Here is a 6,000-nt window from a genome sequence, read left to right as displayed (position 1 = left end):
TTTTATTTGTTTTAAAAGTTTGATCTAAATGGTTTTAAGGAGTTACAAATTTTGTCATAAAATTTTGGAAGTCAAAAGTTTTTTTTTAAAGTTATGATCTTAAGAGTTTTGAAACTTCCATAAGTTATGGATGTGAAATGTCTCATTTATTAACTCTTTAGGTTATGAATTCCAAGAGTCTTCAAAGGATAATTGTCAAAGTTTCAAGATTTGTATTAGTTTATATGATTATCTAATTTCTTGAAAATTGTTGATGTTAATTATCTTTACTTATGAGTTTAATCTAGATCATAGAAAAATTATTTGATTATTGTGTTAATTGGAATATTTGATCTTAATGGTTTTTATGAACTCCATAACTTGTCCTCAAGTTATGGAAAGTGAAGAGTTTTTCTTTTTAAAGTGTCATTAAGTCTCATAGGTTATGAAAATAGAAGAGCCACTATTTTTAATGTCATCATTAAATGATTTAATGTCTTCCATAACTTGTCCTCAAGTTATGGAACTTGAATTTTTTTTTTCATTAAACCTTAATTAAACTCATAAGTTATGAAAAATCCAAGGGTTTTGAAATGTTTCAAAACTTGTCCTCAAGTTTTGGAATTTGTAAAGTTACCCCCCATGTATACTTTAATTCCAAACTAGACCTTAGAATTTAAAAAGTTTAAAATTCAACCCTTATACTATTATTATAATTTTAATTATATAGATATGTATAAGATAAAGTCAATCTTACCATTAGTAGGCCTCATTCACAAAGCCGGTCTATAAGGGGGGTATAAGGTTACTGCCTATAAAATGGCAGTTTAATGGGTGTCCACTCTCACCCACCGCTTCCTTGACTGGCGGAGGGTCGTTAGCCGAACGGGTAGGATAAAGACTATAATTCTCCCTTCATTAAAAGTATAATGATAAATACTAAGTAACTAAACACTTATAAATTCTCAATCTTAGTTACTTAGGAAAATGTGAAATGATGCTAACCCATGAAATTACACTTTGCACCTTTGTTAAGTCGTTAGTGGAGCGTGTGTGGTTAACTGGCACACTAACATGGGACTGACAATGTGTGGCGAAGGGTAACTTAAGTTTATCATAGATTGGTGGAGCGTGTGTGGTTAACCGGCACATCAATTAGGTGATAAAGTTGAGGGTACCAAGTCAATTTGCATGGTTATTCACACCTTGTTTGTGATCCTCGGCATCCCAGTCACAAACTTGAGAGGGCACAATCGAGATTCAAACATGCCATTGAAAGTTCAATGTATCTCAAAAGATCTAGGAGTTTCAAATCCAATTAAAACTTAATTATATTTCGTTTTCATGGTGGAAATTGGTAAATCGTCATTTACCTACCTTCAACTATTTTATAGCTTGGATTACGGCATCCCTCTTCCGGTTATAAATAGGTTGTTGGATCCTAGCCTTAATATTTCATATTGGGTGTTATATTAAGGACTTTAAATCAACTAAACTTGAATTTCTCCTATTATAGTTGTCTAGTTCAGACAACTATGGTCTTCCCAAATCTTTAGGAACAAGCTTTCCTATTGAAGATGATATCCCACATGGCAATCAAGGTGAAAGATTAATCCCTTTGTTGTGCATTAATGGGACTGGAAATCATGCTTCACTTCCTCCACCTCCTCCAATTATTCTCCCTATCCCACAAGTTCAAATACTTGAAAAGTTCAAGGTCACTCAATCCCTATTGGCAAGCCGGGAGAGTCGGGTGTCGAAGTCTCGAGGTAGCTGGCTGTTGACTTGGTTCTTCTGTCACACCCTGATGACAGATCAAGACATGACCCTTAATGATCTTACCTATTTGCTTGATGCTGCTAAATTAGCAATGACTTGGGGCACTGGTAAAGCAAAATTTGATTGGAAGATCAACTTCCCAAACTTCCATGGACATTGACAATGGTAACATTAGAAGTCCAGAAAAGCTTTCTCTTCCCAATGGAAAGGGATCGACCATGGTCAAGTCATTTGACCTAATGGTAAAGAGAAAGGATAAGTCTGAGATAGTCTCATGTGCCATTTCCAAAGAGTCCATATGTTTCTTTTGCCAAAAGAAGGGGCATTGGCTGCGAAGCTGCCAGATTTACCTGAAAAATCTGGTAAAGTCAAAAGTTTGACTCTACTTCAGGTAAAGTCCATTTTGTAACTCTATTAAGTTCCTACTTGGAGATTCTTATTACATGATGTGACTGGGTCACATATTGATGTCTTAAGAATCAAAGAAAGGAGAGGAATCTTAAAGGAAGTATATGCTGATTCTGATCGCGAAGATGGATTTCGGTCGCATGGTTCGGTGATCAGAATTTTGGGCTGTTACTTAAAGAGTTATGATATATATTGCTTAGGAATATATAACAACAAGGTTTTCATATGGATTGTAAGGATAAGAAGTTTTTCCGCAAAGTTTTAAAATAAAAGAAAAAGGTTTTATTTTTATTTATTTTAAGTATCCTTACAATGGCATTTGTGAAAAATTGTTGCTTATATGATTCCATTAAGAGCAATATTGGAAAATGGATTTGATTCTTTCATTTGTGGTAGTGTCTAAATTTGCCAAATAAGGAAAGATTCTCATCACCCAAGTTTCAAATTGGACCAAAACTCGGAATCATGCAAGTTGTATAGTATGATGAATGAGAACTTTTAGCTTTGGAAAAATTAAGACTAATTCCTTATGTGAACAAGGAAAGGACTAAAGGATCGAGTACACATTCTTGTGCACTGGTCAAGTCCACCACAAAAGATCGATAAGACTATTCGTCATGATTTACTAAAGCTTAGTAAATATGGTTATACTTACAAGTTTAAGTATAATTCTGAAACATTGGAAAAGATTCAATGTATGTCAGAACGAATGAGAAGAATCAAATTAGGCAGATAGATAAAAGTTTCTCAAATCTGAAAAGATGGGAGAGTACTTTAGTATCATGTTTTGTGATCATCTTAATGATTAAGAAACTATATCACAATTAGTCCTCTAAGGTCATCTTAGTGCATTCTAATGGCTAAGAAGAGGAGTCTTGAATTGTTGAAGTGGTTAAATCAAGGAGATGAGTCATACTTCGTTCCAAAACAAGTCTTAGAGTCATACTCCAAGATTGTAACTTGAGTGACACGTCTTAAAGAAGGTTTATAACACTAGTCAAATGTAAGAGTAGATTATGTTCTACTCTTGTATATTTGAAATTTGTAAGTTGTGATGTTTTGGATAAAACAGAGACCAACTAAGGCTAATTGTGTGAAATGTTTGTCTTAATAAAGAATCCGAACTATCTCTTGAATATTTGACAAGAGAGTCTTATATGTCAAGAGGACAGTGGGAGTCCTATAGGTCTTGAAAGTCTCAAGAGCTAATCAAGGATAAAAACCTGAAGTTCATCACTAGCACACGACTTGAGGTTTATAACCTATCGTGTTGACATTTCTGTGCCTATTCCAGTTAAAGTTGGCTTTGCATATGAGTTCTGAAAGTTCTCAATTGGTTGCATAACAACTTGGAAGCAATGGCAGGCCCTTGTACTGCCAGGTGGCAAGAATTTAAGATTGCACAAGTTCAGTCCATATGAGTTTGGATTTGTCATTAACCTTGTCTTGTGATTATGGTTTTGACAAATTCATATGGATAGAACTCATACACCATAAAATCTAAGTCTCATAAGGTTTCTCTCCGATTCATGAAAATGATGGTGAGGAAATACTTTCACTAAGTAGATTTTAAGTAGACATCAATTGTGATATTTGCATTCTCAAAGTCGTTAGTGGAGCGTGTGTGGTTAACCGGCACACTAACATGGACTTGTGAGAAATGGCAAAGGTCTAAACAATTGAGACTATGATTACGGCATCCCTTTTCATAGTTCTTAAATTATTTAGACACACATGTGAGCTATCTAAGGAAAAGTGTATGATTTTGATAAAGTTCTATCAAAGCATCTCGTATTAGAAATCTGAACTTTGGTAAGAAAGTCACTAAAGTATTGATTTCTAGAAGTACAACTGATTTCTGGATACATGTCAAAGCTAGTGGGAGCATAAGTGTTATGCTAATAATCATCATGTTAGTGGGAGCATGATTATTAAGTTTAGTATTGCAAGTTAGCAATGTTAATTATAGAAAACAAAAGTTTCAATTCGTGGAGTTGCAGGGGTTGAAAAGTTGTTTTGCTATAATTAAGGGAGAGGAATTTATACTTCATTTCAATTCTAAAAGCTTAGATTGAGGTTTTAATCATCTTTAGTCAAGGATACATATATGAATTTTGTGTAGGAATGGCTCAACATAAGAAAATTCTATATATGGGTCCATTATTTGCGTTCTAAAATTCGATTATGATTACAGCATCCCTTTTCATAATCTGAATTATGAGAACTTGGCAAATAGAAATAGAAATATTGTAGCAAAAGACTGGTTTAGTATCATGTCTTTATGTGAGACATCATGAATCGTGTCCCATATGCTTCGGATATAGGATCGATTGCGTGTTCTATAATATTCATCCTTTCTAAATTTTCCAAATGCTTAGGGCATTAAGAAGGGAAAATTCTAGAATTGGATATGACTCAAATGATTAAGCAATTTTCGAGGACAATCTAAGGTTTACCAAAGATTGGTTGCTCAAGGACAGTTGGAAGTATAATGTTAATTTTGGAAGGACCATATTGACTTATTCTGTAAGGAGGCAACTCTTATTCAGAAGTGATAGTCAAAATGGAATATGGAAATGTTTCAAAGTTGGAAATTATTCAATCTGTGTAAGATTAGAAAACTTAATGCAAGAAGGATGTTTCCATGGAGTTGATCTTCATTGGAATACTCTGTAATGTCTGTTGACAAGTCTTTGTGACTTTGTGCATAATCATTACAAGAGGATCAGTGCATATAAGTTTAAAATCTAACAGATTTAAGTAAATGGTAGGAATTTGGAATTCTTACATTTACGATAAGGTTTTGGGACTGTGAAATGAGAATCATTGGAGTTATGTTCAATCGATCTATTTCACAAAGTAAAGATCATAAACAAACTTAGTGTGTATACTTGGTGTATGGCATAACTAATGTTTGCACAAACATAGTATGCATACTTGGTGTATGGCATGACTAGTGTTTAGAAAACATAGTGTACATGCTTGGAGCATGGGACAACTAGTGTTTTAATTCAAGTATAAAGTTGATAATTTCAAACGGTATACAATGAATAATGTGTAATCATATGGTGATAAATAAAAGGTGTTTTATTTATATTCATAAGTTTTGAGACCATATTGGATTCGATTATTATTGTGTTTCACTTTGCATGTTTTGACGTCCAGAATAACTATGTCGTTCTTCTCGAATTACTAAGTTATTCAAACCATCCACAGTCGATAATACGTTAGAAGTAGGTATTAAGGCAAGACTGTCATGAATCGGGTTTGTAGATGTCCAAGGTAGTGGACATAGCAAGAGTTGCTGCAACATTCATGAGTGCTCATAAGTTCTGAGTATTGGATTCAACCCACGCTCATTTGAATCACTTCATGGACTTTATCACGAGTGAATCATGAGACGATAATATCTTATATTCTTCAAACCTAGAGATATGAGTTGTTACTATGAGTTGGTTATACATTGATTGCACGAAAACGCATTGGTAACTCGATGTTATAAAACGTGTCTTTGTGTATGATTCAACAAGTAGTAGAACAAGCCATATGAGTCGAAGTTTATCCATTCCTTTTACCCTTAAAGGGATAAAAGCGATATCTGTGGGCCCCTCGATGATTTTGTGATGACACCCTAAGTGCTTGGCCAAGCCTGGACTGATTTGATTTGTTCAATTAGTCGGTCGTCATAAATCGGAAATCGGGAAACAACAAATGGACAGAGAGAATGATTATAATCCATGTCTCAGTCCATATGATATCTAGAATGGAGGAATATATGATCCCTTATCTAATGGACGCGTCATTGATTTGTTCAGAGTTCGACAGCGGCTTTAA

This window comes from Lactuca virosa, chromosome 8 (assembly GCF_052849685.1).
Source record: "Lactuca virosa cultivar CGN04683 chromosome 8, Lactuca_virosa_CGN04683_v6, whole genome shotgun sequence".
Lineage (NCBI taxonomy): Eukaryota > Viridiplantae > Streptophyta > Magnoliopsida > Asterales > Asteraceae > Lactuca > Lactuca virosa.
The sequence above is the reverse complement of the archived record's forward strand: the minus strand, read 5'-3'. Positions refer to the sequence as shown.